The 23,718-nt window shown below is 38.6% G+C and overlaps 1 long non-coding RNA gene across 3 annotated transcripts; it reads left to right on the top strand.

The window, feature by feature from the left end:
- Nucleotides 1-4,913: 4,913 nt before the first annotated feature.
- Nucleotides 4,914-19,707, top strand: LOC126085774 (uncharacterized). 3 transcript variants are annotated; one of them, XR_007519349.1, is made up of 3 exons: nucleotides 4,914-4,948; nucleotides 6,577-6,937; nucleotides 10,971-11,434. It is a non-coding gene; the product is annotated as an uncharacterized LOC126085774 (long non-coding RNA). The 3 variants fall into 3 exon arrangements; XR_007519348.1 differs by lacking the exons at nucleotides 4,914-4,948; nucleotides 10,971-11,434 and adding exons at nucleotides 5,885-5,942; nucleotides 19,625-19,707; XR_007519347.1 differs by lacking the exon at nucleotides 4,914-4,948 and adding an exon at nucleotides 5,885-5,942.
- Nucleotides 19,708-23,718: the final 4,011 nt, after the last annotated feature.

Below are 23,718 nucleotides of genomic sequence, written 5' to 3'. Positions count from 1 at the left end.
TGCATTTTGATTAATGTAGCTTTATAGCAAGGCTTTAAATATGTAGTATCTATCCTTGGCTTTGTTTTTTTTTCTTCAGTATTGCCTTGATTCTTCTAAATCCTTTGTATTTTCATATAAATTTTAAAACCAGCTTATTGAATCGCCTGCTGGGATTCTGGTTTTTATTGTATTCAATCTACAGATTAATTTTGGGAGAATTAACTTTCTAATATAACATACCCCTCTATTTATTTAATTCTTCCTTAAGTTCTTTCTGTGACATTTTGTAGGTTTCAGTGTAGCAGTCTTGCACATCTTTTGCTAGACTTATTCTTAGGCATTTGATACTTTTTTTTGTATGACTATAAATGTGTGTTTTTAATATGTAAAACTAAAATAGATATTTGTATAATGGTTTCATATTCAGCCACCCTGATCAATCTCCTTCTTGTTTTTAATAGTTTATAGAATATTTTTTTATTTTCCTATTTATAAAATCATGTCATATCTGAAAAATGACAGCTTTATGTTTTCTCCCCATATTAGTATTTTTATTTCTTTTTATTGGCTTAGTGCACTTTATAGGGTCTTCATTACAATGTTGAATAGACGAAGCGGTGGTAGATATCCTTATCTTGTTCTTGAACTCTGAGAGAAAGTGTTAGATATTTCACAGTAAATATGGCGCACACTGTAAATTATTTCATCGATATTACCTCGTCTGATCGAGGAAGTTCCCTTCTATTTCTAGTTTATGGATTTTTTTTGTGTGTGTGTGTGTGAGTGGGTGTTGAATTCAATCAAATGCATTTTCTGCATTAATTTAGATGACTAAATGATTTTTCTCCTTTATTCAGGTAACGTGATTTACAGCTTAATTTTTAAGTGCTAATACTTGTGCTTGTTACTTTTGTTCTTCACATATTTATGGTGTAGGCATGAAATCCTCTGTGTTAAAAATATGCCATAGCTCTATGTTGCTTTCTCTCTCAATACATTGCTCAAACCATATTCTCATTAAATTTTCTCTGGCATTCAAGAACACATATATGGTATAACTCCTGGCAGATATTTAATCATTAAAATTGGCTAGTTGTATTAAAGGAGTCCCTGGGTGGCACAAACGGTTAAGCACTGGACTACCAAGCAGTAGGTTGGCAGTTCTAACCCACCCAGAGGCACCTTGGAAGTAAGTCCTGGAGATCTGCTTCTAAAAGGTCACAGCCTTAAAAACCCTATGGAGCAGCTCTACTCTGACACATATGGGGTTGCCATGAGTTGGAATCGACTTGACAGCAACTAACAACAAGAAGTTGCATTAGAGAAATCATCATCTTCCTAAAGCCTCAAATTAAATTATTCATTTCATATTTTAAGTCTGAACTTCAGAGAGGCATTAAGCTCCTATCCAGTCTTTTGAGCCATAAATGGAAGACATAATACGGTGCAACATCTGGCATCAGGCTTTGTGTCTGCACTGTGGAAGATCCTGCCAGGTTAAGAAACAATTCCATAATTCTTACTTTTTTCTTTGAATTCAGGGACAAGTCTGATGACTATCCAGGGTAAAGATAGTAATAGATTAGAGACACCAAGAAAAAGGGACCATCTACAATCCTATAATCCTTTGAGTTAAGAAGAACCCAATGGAAATACCTATTGACAAATGTTTTCATTCTAATCCTTTGTCACTACAAATGAGCCAGCTCCTTGTTTTCTAAATTCTTCACACCTGAATACTTTATTAGAAGTTGATTATGCCCTACTTAAAATGTCAGTGATATTTCAAAAACAGGATGGTTCAAATTCCCTCATGTCTGAAATCAAATGTTCCATGAAACTTCTATGAAGGTGAGCTGACTGAGAAAGAGCTAGAATGACTGGTGCCCTAGTAAAAGAATTTCACTGTACTCATTTGAGAAATCCCCGTTCTTAGCCTTGAGACACTTCTTCTAAGTAAGCACAGGTACTACGCAATGACTCTTAAACACTCAGAAAACACGTTGAAGAGAAACAAAACCCAGAGCGTCGTAAAATCGATTGGAAGGGAGAAAGAGGGAGTGTTTTTGTATTTAGCTAGCTTGACCTTAAACATCATCAAAATATGTTTGCTGAAGCTCTAAGGGTTCAACTACGTTTACTTTTATAATTAATATGCTATTGACCTTTTGATTTCTCTATATTGAGAGGAGTGGAAATAACCTGTAATTCTTCATCCCCTGTTAATGGGAACTTGCCTGGCATTTCAAGCAATCTGAGGTCAAAAGAGGGGTCTGTTTATACTCCCCCCCTTAATGTTAATGAATAATGAACAAAAAAAACTATTTAGCGCTACAGTAGGAAATGCTAGCCCATATTAATCTCATTTGTATTCTTAATGAGAATTGCTGCCATTTTCTCAAGACATTTCTCAAAGTACCAACATCATAGTGCAAGTTTAGTGGCATTTTGAAGGCCTATTGGATGTGAAATTTGTTTCTAAAGATTTATTATCTCTAAGAAGGCTCATTTTTAGTTTCCACTGGCTTTATTTTGCACAACCCACGGATTTTTATCACATTTTAGTCTATCTGACTAGGCAATACCAAAAAAAAAAAAAAAAAGAAAAGAAACCCACTGCCATCAAGTTGATTCGGACAAATAGCAACCCTACAAGACAGAGTAGAACTGCCCCACAAAGCTTCCAAGGAGCACCTGGTAGATCTGAACTGCCAACCTCTTGGTTAGCAGCTGTAGCACTTAACCACTACACCACCAGGGTTTCCGACTAGGCAATAGTTTTGATTATTCCGCACTTACTGGGTTAGGTTGGGAGGGAGAAGTGAAAGAAGAGCAGAGGTAGATTTCTTTTTATCAGAAATTCAAACAGGTATCAAGGACCTTTGCTGAAGAAAGTCAGTTCAGATGGCACAGAGGTCAAATACAGAGACGGAAGTCACATTTTTCCCTCATACTTTTTATGTCTACAATAACACGCAGCCCGCTAGCTCAGTTCCCTCCTATGTCCTTTCAAGTCTAAATTACTTTCTTTGCAAAAAAGTCAAAATAGATGATAAAAAGGGATAAATGATATATTTTTACCAAAAAAGTTTATATTCTGAAACTTACAAATATATAAAAAAAATTCTTATACTATTTTTAGCTACTATTATTATCTATGTAATGCAATTAAGGAATAACAAAGAATGTGGACTTTTGCTATTAATGTACATAAGTTATAGGAAGTAATTATCAAATACTTTTATAGAACTGGTTTTATTTTTACCATCTACCATTTCAAACTCATGTCAATTAGCCAAATAGAGTTTATATTCAATTTTGATTACAATTTGTAGTCAGAGTTAGGTTCATATATTCCAAAGCCTTAGAAATTACAAATATGAATATTGCTTAGTGTTTATATAATTTGGAATAAACCACCTTTCTCTTAAAGCTTATAAAACATAGAAATGAGTAAACAAATGACACAAAATCTTATTTTCTCAATGCCATTTAATAGATAGAATCAAGAATAACTAAACCAGTGTTTTATTATATATTTTTATTGATATTTTAAAGTCAAAAAGCTGGGTGCTATCATGCTCACCACTACCAAGCATGCCTTGAGTACCTGTCTTGAGGTCTGTCTTAGGTTCTGGGGCACAAAATGGTACATGGTAAACACCATCATCATCAGTCATCATCATCATAGTAGCTAATATTTATTAAGTATCAGACTAAAGGTGCTAACCAAAAGTTGGCAGTTCGAATCCACCAGCCTCTCCTTGGAAACCCTATGGGGCAGTTCTCCTCTGTCCTGTAGGGCTGCTAGGAGTCAGAATTGACTCGATGGTAATGGGTTTGTTTGTTTATTTTTTGACTAGAGGTAAGGATAGTGAGGTATTTACCTCTGGCACAAAATTTGAACAGGAGCCAAAAACCTCGGTAATCAAGATAGATAATATCTACTTGCCTCACCCTAGTTCCCACCCTGTCGAGCACTTGCTATATATCTTCAAGGCCCTGTACTGAGAACAGGAGCCCTGTTGGCACAATGGTTAAGTGCTTGCCTTCTAACCAAAAGATTGGTGGTTCAAACCCACTAGCTGCTCTGAGGGAGAAAGATGTGGCAGTCTGCTTCTGTAAAGATTCCAGCCTTGGAAATCCTATGGGGGCAGTTATACTGTGTCCCATAGGGTCTCTATGAATTGAAATTGACTTGACAGCAATGGTTTGTAGGTGCTGAGAACTTTGTTTGCAGTGTTTCCTATAATCCTTTTAATCACCTTTTGAGGACAGTACTGCCCTACTTAGTAGTTGGAGAACTTATGATCAAGGTCACAGAGTAAGTGGTAAAGCTGGAATTGGGATCCCAGACGTTACGCTGTGACTAGAGTCTCTTTCCCTTTAAGAAGTTTCATGTCTACATAGCATAAGCAGGGATGTAATCACAGCCATACAGAAGCCAGTGGAAAAAAAGTGCTGCTCCTCTCAAAGAGAAATGTATGTGTCAATTTTAAGGGTGAAGCCTCCTAGACTTTCATGTTAATCAACTATTAAATGCAGTTTTATAGATATAGAAGTATGGATCTATCTATATCTATTGATAAGATACTGAGACAGGTAGATGGAGATAGTCTCAATTTGAGAATAACCTGGAAACATTTGCAGATTTTCTCTTTCTCCTGTCTATTCTGTTAAAAATCATCCCTCCCGTCTTCATGGCTATTCAAATAAAATCATCCGTCTTCTCCAACTTTTAAATGACCTTTTGTGTCTCCAATTCACCATCTATGCTCCACCCCACCCATCTCTAACCAGAAGAGTAATCTTAAAATAAAGTCAGGGAAAGATTGGAAACAGGGTTCTGGCTGATCCCTTTTTTCCTGTCCATCTAGAGGTCGCTTCTGAAAGTGAAACTTGAAGAGCAAAGCTTGTTTTCCAGAAGAAAACCTGAGCACTCTGCTCAAGCCGGCAAGGAGCAAAGGTAGTTTTGCGTTTTACTTCTGTGCAACCGCTACATTTGAACGTTATTATTATTTTTTTTTTTCTTTGAGGGAATATTGTGATGAATTGAATGAGTAAAGAACACCGTTTCGGTTTGTGCTTTTTCTGGATAATGAGAATCAAAATTACATTCCTCAGGAACAAGGCATAAATGAATGGATTCTGGCTCGGCAATTTAAAGACTTCTTCCTTTTTTTTCTTAGGAAAGATCCACCCAGCTGCTCTAAAATAACAAGACGAACACAGAGAACAATAGCGGTAATGTTGGGTTCATCCTTAGCGCTCTCTGTTCAAAGCCTTCTGCCATCAAGTGCTATTATCCCTACTTTGTTGATGAACAATTAGTTCAAAGGCACAAATGAGCCTCACACATCAGTTTTCCTTTAAGTGATTTCTCTTTTTTCTCGGGTATGGCAAAATTATAGAGAAAAATGTTTGAAATTACTCCTAGCCTCCAAATGCCAGATTTATTCAACAAACATTTACTGAGTACCCACGAAGCTCTGAGTGGAGAACACTCCTATAAGAACTCAGACGGAGCACAGCGGTCCAGCGTGCAGCCATGCCTCTGACCACTTCCACCTCCACCTCCACCATGTGTTCTCAGGCCAGTTGTGGGTGGGGCAACACTTCACCTGTTCTCCTATGTCTGAGAGTCACAGATGACCAGGAAGGACCCTTCTCCATGCTACTGTGTTCAAATACTTAAAATACTGCTAAGCAAGGGTCCCTTGCCTACCTGCTGAACCCAAATGGAATGTAACTATGTGTGGTGCTGTCCAATTTGTGCAAGGGGATTTGGTTCCAATCCTTACCGAGTCTGTTACAGCAATTTGTAAAACCTGATTTACCCATAGTGCTCTCATCTGTAAAACCAAATGCCAGTGACGATAATACCTGGTTTCTCTATTGGTTATGAGTTACTGCCAAGATAAAATGAGAAAAATATATTTGAAAATACTTTGTAATTTAAGGTAACTATTATTTTATTATTTAAGGTGGAAACCGTGGTGGCGTAGTGCTTAAGTGCTACAGCTGCTAACCAAGAGGTCAGCAGTTCAAATCCACGAGGCGCTCCTTGGAAACTCTATGGGGCAGTTATACTCTGTCCTATAGGGTCGCTATGAGTCGGAATCGACTGGAGGGCAGTGGGTTTGGTTTGGTTTTTATTATTTAAGGTAACTATAGTGGTTAAGGAAACACCTGTGGTGTAGTGCCTGAGTGCTATGGCTGCTTACCAAAAGGTCGGCAGTTTGAATTCACCGAGTGCTCCTTGGAAACTCTATGGGGCAGTTCTACTCTGTCCTGTAGGGTCACTATGAGTCGGAATCGACTCGATGGCAGTGGTTTTTCTTTTTCTTATTTAAGGTAACTATTATTATTATCATTAAATCCTGCTCTAAAATCAACTTATGAAAACACTCATTAAAATAGTATGAAGAGTAAAGAAGATACACACTTTTTTAATTGGTGTTAATTCTAATACAAATTGCATTTGGAGTTTTATAATTTAAAGACTATCTATATTCATTGGCTAATTTCAGTTTCTCTCTTTGCCATAGTTCAGTGGTCCCTGTTTACCTTTTGTGTCTTCTTGTATCTCTTTAGGAGTCCCTGGGCAGCACAAACAGTTAAGCGTTTGGCTGCTAACTGAAAAATTGGAGGTTCGAGTCCACCCAGAGATGCCTTGGAAGAAAGGCCTGGCAATCTATTTCTGGAAAATCAGCTACTGAAAGCCCCATGGAACACACACAGTTCTACTCTGACACACACGAGGTCACCATGAATCAGAGTCATCTTGATGGCAGCCAGACCTGGTACCTGTTCAACAAATCCCCTATAGGAAATCCCTGCTGTTAAAATACCTGGTGTGGTTTCTGCTTTCCTGACTGACCACGGACTGATACCACTGAGCTGGTATTCCTGCCTGGCTACGTTGGACAGCAGTTGCCCCTTTGGTCGGAGACAGGTACTCCATTCCCCTCTCTCCAGCTTCCTACTTTTCTATATCCAGCTGACATCATTCATTTACATTGCCTGCCTGACCCTAAGAGCATCTGATTTGTGACCCCTGCTCTAATAAAATAACTCCCACTTATTGAGTACCTACTAAGGTGCCAGAGACTATGGCACCTTTATAGATCACCAGGCCTTACTTTCTAGTGTGCCCTAGTCTGGAAGCTCCACTGAAACCTGTCCACTATGGGTGACCCTGCTGGTATTTGATATATCAATGGCATAGTTTCCAGCATGGCAGAATTATGCAAGCCACCACAGTATGACACACTGATAGAGGGGTGGTGCGGGCCTGGCAATCTACTTCCAAAAATTAGCCAATGAAAACCTTATGGACCACGACAGAACATTATCTAGCTTACTTGCTTTGAACACATCATCAGGAGGGATCAATCACTGGAGGAGGACTTTATGTTTCATGAAAGTAGAGGACCAGCAAGGGAGAACCTTGGTGAGATGGACTGGCACAATAGCCACAATGATGGACTTGAACATGCTGGCAATTTTTAGGATGATGCAGGACCAGGCAACATTTTGTTATGTTGTTGCCAAGAGTTGGAGTCACATTTATCTGTCTTTCTGTCTATCTTCCTATCTGCCTATCCGTCTGCCCATCTGCCCATCTACCCACCCAGAATTATTCTACTTCAACTTCACCAAACCCCTAAAGTAGGTAAGAGAAGTATGTGTTTTAACTGCATTTGTGTGGTAGAAAAATTAGGCTCCTTTCGTGCTTGCCCATGGGAGCTAGTCCATAGGTGATGAGTGAGGGTCCCATGACCAGGTCGCCTCTATGAGCCCTCAAGGGCTTCTTTATTGGGTGGCTGATCTGGTCGCGGACTTGATTCAGGAGGCTCTGGTGGGGTAGACGCGTAGGTGCTCTCCTAGATCCTATCCTCTGAGGAGGAACTGGATCATTTTTCCACCTGATAATTATGAAGGTTGAGTGTATTTATTGGACTTATTTCTAAGGAATTTGTATGTATATTAAAATGAGGAAGAATGTTCACTCTTATTTACTAATAATTTAAAAAATCGAAAACCAAACCTGTTGCTGTTGAGTTGATTCCGACTCATAGCCACCCTGTAGGACAGAGTAGAAGTGCCCCATAGAGTTCCCAAAGACTGGCTGGTGGATTTGAACTGCTGACCTTTTGGTTAGCAGCCGAGCTCTTAACCACTGCGCCACCAGGGCTCTGCTAATAAGATTGTTGTTGTTGCCAAGTGCTGTTGAGTCGGTTCCAACTAAAATATCATTCTTTTGATGTAGGGAGAATTCTGTCATTAATCCTTTAAAGAGATACATCTGTTGAGTAAATTAAATTACAATGTTGATTTTCAATGTAGCTTATGGTGCATCATTGATGTCATTATTGTGTGGACCCTGAACCAAAACCCTAAACCAAGCCCAATGCCATCAAGTTGATTATGACTCAGCAACCCTATACAACAGAGTAGAACGGTCCTGGAGACTGTCTAAGGCTGTAATCTTTAGGCAAGCAGACTGGCACATCTTTCTCCCACAGAGTGGCTGGTGGGTTTGAACCATGGACCTTTCTGTTAGCAGCTGAGTGCTTTAGCCAGTGTGCCACCAGGGATCCTGAACCCCGAACCACTATACTGTAAAAAATACACTGCCTTTGTAGCTCCAGGAATGTACATTTAGACATGAATAAATTTGCCATTTTTTTAAAAATGGCTGTTTTCAAGTCGTTGAAGTTATATTGCACCAGCCATCAAGATGAACATAAGGAGTATGTCATCTGGAGGTGTATTTCCAGCCCTGATAATTTTCAGGTGTTTCTTGCAGAGCTTTGTATTTCATTGTCAGGGTGAAAAAGGCATCTTCATTGCAGAGAATGAAGTCAGTGTTGCTTTTACGAATGTGTTTTACTGAAGTCTCTGGAATGCTACCAAACAGCAGTGAAACAGAAAGAAAGTAAGGTAATCATGGTACTTACTGCAGAGAGAAGGTGCAGCCCAAATGCTTTTATTGAGCCAGGTCTCACATTCATTTATTTATAAGTTCTACAAATATACATCTTATAAATTTGGAAAAAGCCCAACTAATTATACTGTAATTTAATGGCTAAACAAACAAAAAAATGCTTTTATCGAGCCAAGTCTCATGTTCATTTATTTATAAGTTCTACGAATATACATCTTATAAATTTGGAAAAAGCCCAACTAATTATACTGTAATTTAATGGCTAGATTTTGAAATTGATTTATTTATCCTCAGTATAGGACTTTCTATAGAAGGGCCAGCTGATAGCAGTTTCATTTAAGCTATTTTCCCCTCATGGATCTTGAAGACCTGACCCCAAGCCTTTCCAAAATTCAATGTTTCCAATAATATCATTTCTCCTCTTCCTTTATAATATTTTAAAATACAAATATTTTGCTCTTCAGAGTCCTTTGGAAAATGTTATACGGGGAATTTACTTACTCTATTTCCTGTCTTTCATTTCATTGATTCTCCCTCTGAAGGCAGATAAGCACATAACTGTATCAGGGGGATGTGACTGTTTAGCTTTTACAGCGAATATGACGCGGTTTCTTGGAGGATACCTCCGTGCATTTCAGTGTGTTCACACTCTTCCCAAAGGTTACTTCCCAAGTAGTGCTTACCTGTTACTCTCGAAGTGTGTAAGTGTATAGACAGCAGAATTCAGAGCCGAGAGAAAGGGACCTCAGTGATGAACACAGACAAGAGGCTTACACCACCTATCGACATGTTATGGTCCAGGGTCCCAAAATAGCCATCTCCAGGGGTGTGGTGGTGGTTGTCAATAGTTGTCCTGGAGCTGGCTCAGACTCGTGACCTGATAAATCTCAGAACAAAACATAGTCTGGTTGTGCCCCCTTCTTTGATATGTTTGAGCCCATTGTTGTGGCTACTGTGTCAATCCATCTCATTAAGGCTCTTAACATCATTTTGCTTTGTTGTTGTTTTTATCGTTATTCTATAGAACAGGAGTTAATCTGGGGAGTCAGAGAAGGGTAAAGCTAACGAGGAATAAAGCAGAGAGGCTGAATGGCATGATGGTTAAACACTTGCACTCCAGTGCCAGGCTGCCAGGGTTTGTGTCCCAGCTCAACCACCTAATTAGCTGTGTGAGTACAGACAAGTCACTTAATGCCTAAAATTTCTGCTTCGTCTCCTGTAGATTGGTGATTACCATGGTACCAACTGCTCCGGATGTTCATAAATATCAATGATAATATTTTTATAGTGCTTGGAGCAGTGTTCGACATGTAGTAGGCTTTATTTAAATGTTAACTTTGGTGCTGTTACATTATTAGTGTATCTAAGGGAAGTTGTGGTGAATAACTTAAAGAAAATAGAAGCTAAGTTGTTATTGTAACCGCATTGCCGGGAGCACCAGAACACACTGAGTATGCGATGAAAAGAGGGGAATTCTCTTTCATTTGGGAGTACCCTCCTCAATCCTACTGTTGTCTTACAGAGAGACAACCTCATTGAAAATATTTGTGTTGCAGCTAATATTTGGCAACACATCACATTCTCCAAGGAATAACGTGTTGATAAGTTGAGAGAGTCTTGACTCTGTTTCCAACCTAATATTTTATTTGCCAAATAAGCATCCAGAACTGTTTTAGTTCTTAGGCTGCTGATTTTAACCACTGGTCTGAAAAACAAACGTAACCTTACAATGAACTATTTGTAGTATTTATTGAGTAGAGAAGCCACGATGGACCATAGTGCTTGCATCCATAAACTACAAATCTGTAAGATGATATGAACTAGAGCAGCATCCCTGAGACATAGATGGTCTAATAGCATGTGTAGGGTGATGTGACCTTTCAAGAAAGGCAGTTCAAATGAAAGATCTTGTTGTACCAAGATAAATGTGTACTGCTCATATTATTAGAGAAGTTAGATCTTTCCAGTCCTTGAGGAAATGCCATAACAGAGATTCTGGTTTATAGAAGGCTGTAATGTGACATAATTCCCTTTCTAGGGTTGGGGAGCCACTTAACGTTGAGATAAAAGGGGTTAAAGCCAAGTGGCCATCTAAGATGCATCAATTGGTCTCAACCCATCTGGAGCAAAGGAAAATGAAGAACACCAAGGCCACATGACAACTAAGAGCCCAAGAGACAGAAAAGGCCACATGAACCAGAGACCTACATCATCCTGAGACCAGAAGAACTAGTTGGTGCCCGGCCACAATCGATGACTGCCCTGACAGGGAGCACAGCAGAGAACTCCTGAGGGAACAGGAGATCAGTGGAATGCAGACCCCAAATTCTCATAAAAAGACCATACTTAATGGTCTGACTGAGACCAGAGGAATCCCGGCGGCCATGGTCCCCAGACCTTCTGTTGGCACAGGACAGGAACCATCCCCGAAGACAACTCATCAGACATGAAAGGGAGTGGTCAGCGGGTGGGAGAGAGATGCTGATGAAGAGTGAGCTAATTATATCAGGTGGACACTTCAGAGTGTGTTGGCAACTCTTGTATGGAGGGGGGATGGGAGGATAGAGAGAGAGGGAAGCTGGCAAAATTGTCACGAAAGGAGAGACTGAAAGGGCTGACTCAATAGGGGGAGAGCAAGTGGGAGTATGGAGTAAGATGTATGTAAACTTATATGTGACAGTCTGGATTTGTAAATGTTCACTTGAAGCTTAATAAAAGTTAATAAAAAAAAAAGGGATTAAAGCTAGAGAGAACTTGGATACACCCCATATTAATAGCATGGTTATCTTATTTATTGTCCACAATGGGTAATTTTTTAAATATATATATTCTTTTTTTGGTGAAAATACACACAGCAAAACAAAGACCAATTCAACAATTTCTACATGTACAGTTCAGTGACATTGATTACATTCTTCCAACTGTGCAATCATTCTCTCTATCCTTTTCCAGATTATTACACCACCATTAACATAAACTCACTGTTTTCTAAGCTTCCCATCCAACGTTTCAACTTGGTGTTGTCAATTTGATCCCATATAGATAGTTCTATAAAAGAAGGACAACGCTCAAGGCAGACATTCTTTACTAATTAAGCTCAACTGTTGTTTGGTTAGGAAACCCTTGTGGCATACTGGTTAAGTGCTACGGCTGTGAACCAAAAGGTCAGCAGTTTGAATCCACCAGGTGCTCCTTGGAAACTCTATGGGGCAGTTCTACTCTGTCCTATAGGGTCGCTATGAGTCGGAATCGACTCGACGGCACTGGGTTTGGTTTGGTTTTGGTTTAGAGATGACTTAAGGGGATAGTTTCAGCTTAAGGTGTAAGGTTTAAGGATGATCTCAGAACAGTAGGTTCAAGGGTTCATCAACAATCAATGGCTCCAGAAAATCTGGACTCTTTGAGAACTTGAAATTCTGTTCCATACTTTTCCCTGTTTGATCAGGATTCTGCTGTAGAATCTTGTATCTGTAGAATCTTATATCAAAACATTCAGCATTACACAGTGGGTCATTTCTGAGAATAAAAGGGGCACTAATAATAATAATTATGCTGGGACAAGTGGTGTAAGCTGGGACTGGGCAGGGTGAACAGTGATGTTCTATATGTTTAAAAATATCTAGTATGGCAAAAACTTGGAAAATGCTACTTAACCATCAAATATCTGGGCCAAGTCCAGATGAGACCCAAATACCAGAACATTCCAGGACCAGGGGTGGGCATTTGGATACTTTTTGATCTACCATGTACCTAGCTGAAGGAGAAGCAACTACATAAATGGGACACAATATTTATCATTTCCTTTCTGGTGACTTCTCTCTATGGATTTCTCATATGCATTTGGTAGTCTGTGAAAGACTACTGGGTGGTAATAGAAAATGTATAATGTTTATATAGCTTCCTGGATTCTTAGGAAAAGCAGCAATAAGATTATAAGAATCATATAAAGCAGAGTTTTAATCCCTTTAATTCCCTGGGAGATAGAGTAATGCTGTGAGTTAAGAGCTAAATGCCCTCTTCTTTTCCATACGTTTCCTTTACTGAATAGCCTTGGGCATCATTCAAGGACCTCCCAAGTCTGTAGAAATTGACCCTGTGTTCTTTTTCCTAAGAACTATGGGAAATAGCAGTACACATGTTTTGTACTTTGTATAGAAAGTAAAAACAAATTTACAACTCATATTAGAAGATTTTTAGCCAGATCTTCGTGTAGGAAAGGAAGAGAATTGAGGTGGGCAGAATTGAGGTGGGCAAAAATCTCTGTGCAGGGAAATTTTCATCTAATGCACTGATGTAGCCTCTGACCCAGCATGGCACAGTTTATTAATGCCTTCTGCTAGTGCCCATTTTTGCTGCTCCCAGGGACAGACCCAGGTCCATTACAATATTTATTATGACATTAAAAATACAGTTCCTTCTATGCTCTCGAGGAGTCAAGGCTTTCATTTCCTTTAGGACTGAGGTAATACTATCAGAAGTTTTCCATTCAAATTATTTTTTAAATGATGGCCTCTTATGGCTTGCAAGATGTGACTTAAAGAATTAAAAAAAAAAAAAAAGAATTAGAAGAGAGACCCAATCAAACCCAAGGGGAGAGTTTTGCTTTTCTACTGGCATGTCTGTCACATGATAAATACTAAATTGTTACTGGGGCTATTCTTTCAACTATCTCCCTAAATTCCGTGGCTATATGTATATGCATAACTCCAAAATTTTTTTCCTCTGGCCCTGATTTCTTGCACTTCAAACTTGATGTCTCCATGTACATGCTTGATAAGATATCTTGATGTTTCCATGTACGTGCTTGATAAGATATCTTGATGTCTCCATGTACATGCTTGATAAGATATCTTCATGCTCAACACAGCCAAAACAGAATACTGGATTTTCATTTCCTAAGGCTCTCCTTTGAAGCCCTGGTGGTGCAGTGGTTAAGACCTTGGCTGCTAACCAAAATGTTGGCAGTTAGAATCCATCAGCTGCTCCTTGGAAACTCTGTGGGGCAGTTCTACCCTGTCCTGTAAGGTCGCTATGAGTCCAAATCAACTCGACAGTGATGGGTTTGGTTTGGTTTTAAGACTGTCCCTTAGGAGCCCTGGTGGCACAGTGGTTAAGAACTCAGCTGCTCACCAAAAGGTCAGCAGTTTGAATCCACCAGCTGCTCCTTAGAAACCCTACAGGACAGTTCTACTCTGTCCTATAGGGTCGCTATGAGTCAGAATCGACTCAACAGTGATTTTTTTTTTTTTTTGTGAGACTGTCCCTTACCAAGTCTTTATCATTTATCCCTTAATTTATATTTTTTTCAGAAATATTTACTGAGCCAAGTGGTGGTGATACAACAGTGATCTAACCAGACATAAGCTTATGCCTTCATGGGATTTGTTTATTAGTGTAGGGTACAAAAAATTAAACACAGAGAAACATAGTTAATGCTCATGTGATAATTATTCTGAAGAAAAATAAAACCATATTAAAGTCCTTAAAAAAGTGCCTATGTAAGCATCTGGTAATATAATATGAAAATCTCCTTTGCTTAAACTCTCTTTCCAGTTGCTGTCAAGTCTGTTCCAACTCAAGGGGACCCCATGTGTGTCAGAGCGGAACAGCGCTTCATAGGGTTTTCAATGGGTGGTTTTCAGAAATAAATAACCAGGGCTTTCTTCCAAGGCACCTCTGCGTGGATTTGAACTGTCAACCTTTCAATTAGCAGCCAAGCGCGTTAACTGCACCACCCAGGGACTTCTTTAAACTCTCTAATGGCTATTACCCACAGGGGAAAAAAAAAACTTTTTTTTGTGGTTTTACATCACTTGTTTTCTCTAGCTTTGTCTCATTTCATAATTCCCTGTACTCATTTTGTTCAAGCCATGCTTTCCTCCTCCTATTCCTTGACCTTTCCAAACTTCCCCACCCCTAGGCCATTCCCCCACTCATTTCCTCTGTCTATAATGGTGTTCAGCATAATTTCACGTGGCTGTTCCCTCTCATCATTCAGGCTGTTCCCAGATCATCCCTTTCATCACATCATCAATCATAAAGTTACCCACTTCTCATCACTGTTTCATTTTCTGTTATCCCTCATAGCACTGCCATCCCTGGAGGATTCTTCTCTCTGTGCTCTGTGCTGTATGTTTCCTTCCTGTGGGGTTTGGGGACGAGGAGAGAGTGAACGTTTTCTCATTCATTCATTTCTGTATTGTTAATGTCTAGAGCAGTGCTTGGCACGTAGTAGGTGGTCAATAAATATTGGTTAAATAAATGAAAGTGGTTTCTTTTTGAAATTGGGGTAAATCTGAGAGAGTCAAATCAAGTCCCTACTGAGGCCCAACCCAGTGGAGTATTCTTGTTCATTTGTTAGGAAATATTGATTAGCTAAAACCTCATTGAAGTAACATGCCCTCGAAAATGTACAATGATGTTAAGATCTGTGAAAGTTTTGAGGACAGTCTTCACATATTGATTTATGTGGGTCAAGGCACAATTCATTTTTGACTCAGAGTTCGTCTTAACGCTTTAGCACCTATAATCTGGAATTGTGTGAAGATTAGCTGGAGGAAGACTAATTTTCTAGTTATGTTACATTGTCAAAAGTGAAGACAATGTGCAAACATATATATGTGAGACAGTCCAGCATTTCCTTTGCAAATGAAAAGATAGGTTCGAGAAATGTTATGATTAAAAAAAAAAAATGCAGGGGAACCAGTTTCTCAGATTTTTTTAAAAAACATATTTAAGCTGTTATGTGATTGCCACTGATTATTTCCACAAATGTATGTTATGCACCAACTTGAATTTTAGAAGACAATAGAAATTTTTATGCTTGAAACTTTATTTTACCAATAACTTAGACAAAATAGAAGAAGGCCGTGAAATCTAAGTCACACAGGTAGAATGATACCTTCTGAGTTCCAAACTTTTAAGAATATGAAAGCATTGAGGTCTTTGTAGAACATTCATTTAATGTGTTTATTTTCCAAATCAACTAAAAGTTTGGTCTTTTGTGCAGGAAAGGGTTAACTCAGTAGGCATAGGTTGCTCAAATCCTGCACATACCCAAGAAATATCTGTCTTCAGGACTGGCCCATAGCCAGCTCCAGGAGCAGAGATGTGAGACCCTAAAATGTCTTGCCTATTAAGAGCGGTGTTGTTTGACCAGATAGTTTATGCTAGAAATGAGATTTATGGTGAACACCTGTTTTTACTCTGGGGATCTGAGTCAAAGTAGCTGAAGCCAATCACACAGGTGCTATATGCCTGTGTGACTGACCCCCAATAAATGCTCTGTGAGTCAAGGCTTGGGCGAACACCTTCAGTTGGCAACACTGTGTTGCATGTGTTGTTACACATTGTTTTTTGAAGAACTAAGCTCGTCCCAGGTGACTACACTGGGGACGGACACCTGAAAGCTTGTGCTTGGTTATCTAGACTTTGCCCTATGCACCTTTTCCCTTTTCTGATTCGAATCTGTATCTCTCACTGTAATAAATTATAACAGGTTCTGAGTCCTGTGAGGGCTTCTAGTGAATCACTGAGACTAAGGATGGTCTTGGACACCCCTGACACACCTTCTAATTCCATGTTTATCCTGCCGTGACTATATGCAAATTATAACATTATTTTTACATGCTAAATGGTGTTGGGGGTTTCTTTATAAGGAAAGGTTCAGCATTTCATGAGTCTCCAAGATTTGTGGTGTATTGGCAGGGATAAGCACAGGCTTACTTATGCTGACTTACTAATCTGTAGTGAACAATTTCACATGGGTTTCTGCTTACTTAACAATTTGTAGTGAACAATTTCAGAAGGGTAATCCATCTCAGTTGGAGATTTCAAATTTTAAAAGAAGCTTTGATTCTGTAGGAAAGTGCTGTAGGATTGGGAGAGAGACAAATTGTCTTGGTTACCTAGTGCTGCTATAACAGAAATACCACAAGTGGATGGCTTTAACAAAAAGACATTTATTTCCTCACAGTAAAGTAGGCTAGAAGTCTAAATTCAGGGCGTCAGCTCCAGAGGAAAGCTTTCTCTCTCTGTTGGCTCTGGAGGAAGATCCTTCTCATCAGTCTTCCCCTGGACTAGGAGCTTCTCCGTGCAGGAACCCCAGGTCCAAAGGATACCCTCTGCTCCCAGCACTGCTCTTGGTGGTATCAGGTCCCCTGTCTCTCTGCTCACTTCTCTCTCTTATATCTCAAAACAGATTGGCTCAAGACACAGTCCAATCTTGTAGATTGAGTCCTGCCTCATTAATGTAACTGATGCCTATCTCACCTCATTAACATCATAGAGGTAGGATTTACAACACATAGGAAAATCACATCAGATGACAGAATGGTGGACAATCACACTTTACTGGGAATCATGGCCCAGCCAAATTGATACACAGATTTTTGTGGGACACAATTCAATCCATGACACAGATGCCAGCCATACCTAGAAGCAGAATCTTTGGTGTAGTGAAAAAATGTGCAATTGTTCACTACAGATGATCTGGTAAACAAGGTACGTGCTGTGCTTACCTTGCCTTTTGGATAATCTGCCACTGTGTATTGGACACCCTACCATGGTATGTTCAGATGTGGCCCATGGTTCACGTTGTAAGGCGACCTTGCAGTATGTGCGGGCTCTGCACATCTCACTGAGAAATTCTAGACCTAAGAAACAAGGGTGGAGGGTTAGCGGCATTAAGAAACAGAGTGAGGTTTAATAAGTTTCGATATAGGTGAGGCCTCATTTCTTGTTAATTGTGCTTAAGAATCACCTTCTTGACGAGACTTGTTTGAATTCTTGATTTGAGAATAAATGGAAATTTACCCTTATTAAACCATACCACCTCGTTCCATCACAATCCAAGCTTGGTTGAAATGCTTTGTGATAATTGCCCTCAGATGAAACCTTTGATACCGTGAAACATTTGCATTGATAAGTTTTGAATTTTCAGGCAAAACAGAAAAATAATACCTACCCCCACTGACAAATTTTCTGTTTATTTACTTGAGATATCTCTACTGTTCCTTTGTGTTATGAAGTTCTTGCCTGTGCAATCTAGCTTTGATCTGAGGTCAACAAGATACCTGTGTTGGTATGTGTTTCAGTCAGGGTTCTCCAGAGAAACAGGGCAAATGTACATATACAGACAGAGAGACATTTTAAGGAATTGGCATACACAATTAGGGCGATCAAGTACAAAATCCATAGGGTAGGCAACAGTATGGAAATTCAGGAAGGATTTCTATGTTACATTCTTGAGACAGAATCCTTCTCCCTTGGAAAGCTTTTTTTTTTTTTTTTAAAGCTTTCAACTGATTGGATGAAGCCTACTCACATTATCCAGGGTAACCTTTACTTAGAGTCAAATGATTGTAAAAGTTAATCACATCTACAAAATACCTTCCCAGCAACATCTAACCTACTGTTTGATAAAAAAACTGGGCAGTGCAGCCTAGCCAACTTGACACAAAAAATTAACCATCATAATTTGCATCCCCCCAGCCAGCATCACTATAACCTGAGAAATCCCCGAACCCAGGGAGGGCAGCCTTCTCCACTCCCAGTACCCCTTTGTGATGATAGATTACCCCTGAGTTCATGAGGGTTATGTTCATGTTCAGGTTAAACCAGGTCACCTTGACTCTTGAATACAACCAGGGATGGCTTACCCAATAAGCAAGGTAAGCATGTGCTTAGGCATCAACAAAACAGGGGTACTTGTTGTCCAATGCAAAGACCCAGAGACGCCAAGCAGACAGGACACAATGAAAGGTGAACCCTGCAGTGGAAGAGAACTGACAGGGCAGTAAATGAAATCGATACCACCTCCAGGGCATGAGAATGTGTGGACTGGAAATAAAGTTCATGCAGGTTCACCAGGGTGCCCACGCGCAAGGTTATTTAAGCTATGAGGCTCCTACCACTTCTACAACTTTGTTGACATCTGTCTCCTAAGAGTCCCCTCCCATGTAATTGAATCTCTTTATCTCATTCAGTTTCTTGGGAGTATACTATTTCTTTCTAATGAACAAGAGGTGGGAGTGGGCTGTTGAGTCTACATTCACCCAATATATAACTGGATCCAAAATGAGTGGGAGTAGTTACTGGGCAAGGATGGATTATATTAATAGATAACAGGTCTGCTGATCCAGCAACCCCAGCCAGAGGGCCAACAATGCCCTTTACCATGATATAACACAAGAGTATGCTGGTAAACAACCAACGGAAACTTCAGTCCCAGATGACAGACAAAAGTGAGGGAACTTGAATAAATCGACCATTGGAATGAATTCCATCCAGTTACTTTTTAACTACATAGCATTTATGTACAGAGTTACATCCTCAGTTTTGTAAATAATATATATAACTTTAAGATATGTTTGGCATACACATGGATACAACCTAGCATACATTTAATACAAACATGAGTAATAATTTAATATAAAACTACCATAGCAAACATCCAAAAATACCGGAAACGTTAATATTTATCTAACATGAAATTTTTTTTATAATTTTTATTGTGCTTTAAGTGAAAGTTTACAAATCAAGTCAGTCCCTCACACAAAAACTTATATACACCTTGCTACATACTCCCAATTACTCTCCCCCTAATAAGACAGCCTGCTCCCTCCCTCCACTCTCTGTTCGTGTCCATTTCACCAGCTTCTAACCCCCTCTACTTTCTCATCTCCCCTCCAGGCAGGAGATGCCAATATTGTCTCAAGTGTCCACCTGATTCAAGAAGCTCACTCCTCACCAGCATTCCTCTCCAACCCATTGTCCAGTCCAATCCATGTCTGAAGAGTTGGCTTTGGGAATGGTTCCTGTCCTGGGCCAACAGAAGGTCTGGGGGCCATGACCACTGGAGTCCTTCTGGTCTCAGTCAGACCATTAAGTCTGGTCTTATGAGAATTTGGGGTCTGCATCCCACTGCTCTCCTGCTCCCTCAGGAGTTCTCTGTTATGTTCCCTGTCAAGGGCAGTCATCGGTTGTAGCCAGGCACCATCTAGTTTTTCTGGTCTCAGCATGATGTAGTCTCTGGTTCATGTGGCCCTTTCTGTCTCTTGGGCTCATAATTACCTTGTAACATGAAAAAATTTTAATTTATCCAATGTTTCATTTTTTATTGTCTGTTGTGTGGGACAAAGTGCTTGATATTACTGTCTATATGCTAATGAATGAGGTATGAGGCACATAAAGAGGACTCAAAATTCAATATTTATCATGCAAAATACGTTTCTGTTTTGCAACAATGGGTGTGTTTCTAAATTTGTCTTCCAAGAAAGCAACATAGGGCATTTATCAGAACATTACATTTATATTTTATCAGAGTATTTATGTATCTATGTAAGGACAGTGAACAATACCTTGAGGAAATAAATGAATATTTAGATAATAAAAATTATATGTCTAAATTTTTCATTTCCCTTTGGACTGGCTTTAAGAAATTTAATACTGTTATGACTCACAAACCAAACTTGCCTGTTAAGAAATAACGCTATTGGTACATCAATTATGTATGTATTTTGGAATATGGGAGTTGAACAATTCCACAAAGAAACAAAATGTGTATTCTATACATTTTATATAAATAACAATTGCTATTTTTCTTTTCATTTCTGACCAATCAGGTATAACCTCACATTCAGTTCTCTCTTGTCTACCTATAATCATGACTCTGACGTATCTTGTCCTGTCCTGTGCAAAACAAACCAAAATGGACCTTCAGTTTGAGCATACCCTTATATTTAACTCATGCTCTTTGCAATTGTTCTCACCCCCACTGGGTATCAGCAGTAGTCTAATGAACTATGAAGATGCAGCAAAGGATGGAAAGTGAGCGCACAAGAGTTTAGTATTATTTCAAGACAAAAGCACTTCCGGAGATCTGCGTAGGGCCCACCAACAAACATCAGATGATGAACAAATGGAATTATTTCTGACTGCCTTTTAAGTACTATTTCTTTTGATTGTCTCAGACCTAAAAATAAAATTACATGTTTGATTTTTTTACTTACTACTTTTCAAATATAAATTTTTGTGTTAATGTCCAAATTTTAATGTAAATTTTATTTTATAAATTTTATTTCAATTATTCAAATTTACTATGTTAGAACCAAATTTAAAAAGTGACATAATTTTATATCCAGGTAAAATGAAATGGCAACAACTAAGTGGAGCACCAAAATGGAAGGACTCATGAACCCCAAAGACAATTCCAAAATTAAATTCCTTTTTAAAACATAATGAATCAGAAGAGACTTCTTCCACTGAACACTAGAATTTAATGGGTGCAAGTTGTTGTGCTAGTACCGCTAGTGTTGAAATTATTAACAATGTGAATATAACGGAATTTGTTGCAAATTCTGCATCCGTTCTTTGTTGCAGCAACAAAGTTATAATGGTGTGGAAAGCGGAACTATTTTAGGATCTGAAATTGTTGCATCTGCAGACCGCATAAATAACAGAAATACAGATCCTGCTTTGGGAAATAATTTTTCTTCTAATGATGTGAATTATTGGATGGAAAGAGGGCCAGTAATTGTCAACATCATGGTGGACAATTTGAAAATTTGTGTTGAAAATTTCTGGATGGTAAACAAACAAGGTTCTGTAGCCAGAAGATATTTCTGGGGTACAAACTAATGGTGAAAATTATAAGAGGGAGTGGCTACTGTGTTCTCCATCAGTCGACTCTGTATATTGTTTTGTTTGCAAACTATTTAGTCCTAAATCATTTAATTCTTGATTTGTTATGGATGGATTTAGTGATTTGCACAACTAGAATAAAGAGATACACATGAAAACAGTTCAATTCATGGAAATTGTGTGCTGTCATATTTAAACTGAAGACATGGTTTTGGCTTAACTCGTGAACTGGAAACAAATTAACGAAGAATATCAGTATTGGAAAGCTGTTTTGCAAAGCGTTTTTGTCATTATAATGATCGCTGAATGTGGACTATCTTTTCCAGGAAGAAATGAAGTGTTTGGGTCCCCACAAAATGCAAATTTTTTGGATTTGTTTGAACTTGTTGCTCAGTTTGATCCATTTTTCGCAGGTCACATCTCAGATATGGTAACTCAGGAAAGGGCAACGCTTGTATATGCCTAAAACAACATGTGAAGAATGAATAAACTTACTAAGGGGTAAAGTTCAATCAACTATTTTCAGTGAAATAAGTATAGCTTGGTATTTCAGTTTGTAGATTCCGCTCCTGATTTTTCTCTTACAGATCAGCTAAGTATTGTTTTAAGATACCTATCTCCACTAGCTTAAAAAGTCACACTGGTGACTAAATGGCAAATCAAGTACTTCACTATTTATTGGAGTTTTCAAAATTGATTGTTCTAAGTGCAGAGGCCAGTCCTATGACAATGCTGCCAGTATGTCAGGGTATTATAAAGCCATGCAACAGAAAATTTTAGAATGTAATGAATGTGCCATTTTCATACCATGCTCTGCGCATTCACTTAACCTTGTAGGACATAGCACAGTAGATTGTTGTCTGGAAGCAGTTCATTCTTTTCTATTGTTCAATTAGTCTACACATTTTTTGCTATCTCTACTCACCGATGGGCAGTTTCTTTAAACGTATTTAGGCAATGATCTAGTATTAAAATGTCTTTCTGATACATGTGGGGAAGTGCATGTTGTAGCAACAAGTGGAGTCCTGGACTCATACACTCAGATTCTAGATGCTTTAGAAAATACTGCTGAAGACCAGAAACAAAAAGGAGATACCAAAAAGAAGCTGAAAACATCTCCAACAAAATGCAAACACTAGAGTATGTGTTTATGTTGGTTATGTGGAACAATATATTGCAGCATTTTCATTGATGAGTCAAGCTCTCCAAGATTCAGAAGTAAATTTAAAGACATGTCAGATCTCTACCAGTCATTAACAGGGTATTTACAAAATTTAAGAGAAGATTTTGAAAACATAACAAAATAAACACTGCCAAATACTCATTATCAAGCAGTTCACCACTGCTGAAGCATTAGAAAGAAGGAAGCAAATGACAGAAGTGTTCCAGAAGTAGTATAAGTGCCAGAGATCAATTTTGTGTAACCATGTACTACACTGTCATTGACACACTTGAATCTTGCATGAAAAGAAAGACGAAAGTGTATGAATTTCTTTCAAATAGATTTTCCTTCTTAAACAATGTGGATGTACCTGATGAAGAATGCATGAAGGCATCCAAGAAATTAGTGCAAGCTTATCCTGCTGACTTAAATACAAACCTTTAGGGAGAAGTAGGACAATTTCATTCTTACATAAGAACTAAGCTTACAGATCCAGGAAGGACAAATTTTACTCATATAGGCATGTATGACTCCATAACAGAATATAAAACACAATGCTTATTTCCCAATGTTGAAATTGCTTTATGCATTTTTTTAACTTTAATGATGACAAACTGCACAATAGAACACTCATTTTTGTCCCTAAAGAGATTCAAAAGCCCTCAGCGTACAACAATGATTCAAGAAAGACTCAATTCATTATTCTTATTATGTATGGAAGTAGATATTGTTCAGCAGCACAACTGTGATGAAATCATTAAGAACTTGTAAGAAGAAAGAATAAACAGAAATGTTTTTAATTATACCATGTTAGAGGTGAGTTATCTAAAAATAAAATATAGTAATTTGTTGTAATATTTGTTTTCTGATCGTTGAATTTTGTTATGACATCATTTCATTTGTTCATTTATATTATAGCATTTATTACAAAACAAGCATCAAAATTGAAGTATGAGCCATTTAAAGCAAAATTGGGGAAAGT

The sequence above is a fragment of the Elephas maximus genome, chromosome 11 (assembly GCF_024166365.1).
Source record: "Elephas maximus indicus isolate mEleMax1 chromosome 11, mEleMax1 primary haplotype, whole genome shotgun sequence".
Taxonomy (NCBI): Eukaryota; Metazoa; Chordata; class Mammalia; order Proboscidea; family Elephantidae; genus Elephas; species Elephas maximus.
Note: the sequence above shows the minus strand (reverse complement) of the source record. Positions and strands in the feature narration are given on the sequence as shown.